Source organism: Habropoda laboriosa, unplaced genomic scaffold, assembly GCF_001263275.1.
Source record: "Habropoda laboriosa isolate 0110345459 unplaced genomic scaffold, ASM126327v1 scaffold5, whole genome shotgun sequence".
Taxonomy (NCBI): Eukaryota; Metazoa; Arthropoda; class Insecta; order Hymenoptera; family Apidae; genus Habropoda; species Habropoda laboriosa.
This window is the reverse complement of record NW_017100161.1, coordinates 576182-577015: the sequence shown is the minus strand read 5'-3', so window position 1 is coordinate 577015 and position 834 is coordinate 576182.

Here is an 834-nt window from a genome sequence, read left to right as displayed (position 1 = left end):
GGAAAATTTTCGTCCCCGATTCTTCGCGTTCCTTCGTCACCCGAGGCGCGCCTGTTTTGCTCATAGAAATTTACATCTGCCGAGCTTCTCAGAACCGACGGAATCGGGTCGGCGAAGAAACAACGCTGAAATCGGGACACAGGAGAAGAAGAAGCGACGAAATCAGTGGGACAAATCGCTAAGAAACTTACGACCCGATGATTACACCTCGGAACATCGAGTGGACATTCGTCGAGTTCTTTACCACGAAGAATTAAGCCCTCGTTCGGATTCTCGGATCGAAGAGGAGCACTATGTTCTCGTTTCGCGATTCTTCCGAGTCTCGAACGATTCTTTTGCCAATTTTTACGGCAGTCAGCTCGTAGAATGCTTCTGTTTTCGATTGCTGCAATTTTAGTGGATTTTCGTCGAAATTTTGTAGCGAATTTGTAGAAATTTCTTGCTTTCTATCTTTGTGAACTTAGTTAAATTTTAATATCGTTTTCCAATTTTTAGATGTATTTAGAAATTTGTGAAATTTCAGTGGATTTTCTTTATTTTATCTTTGGGAACGTAGTTAAATTTTAATTTTCAATTTTTATATCGAGCTTGTGGAATTTTCTTAGCGCGATTTCTCAAAGTTTCAGGTAACCTTTGGTGTGCATTTCACGAATTTCCCTTCGAATTTTCACGTGAATAGATTCTTGGAAATTATTCATCTTCGATTTTCGCAATCGCAGTAAAGTCTCACTGTTGTACAATATTTGTTTCGAATCTCTGTTTCGCAATTTTCGCGATTATATCTACCGTGTTGTACAGAACAAAGCTGTGCAGAGAAAAGATCTATACTCACGA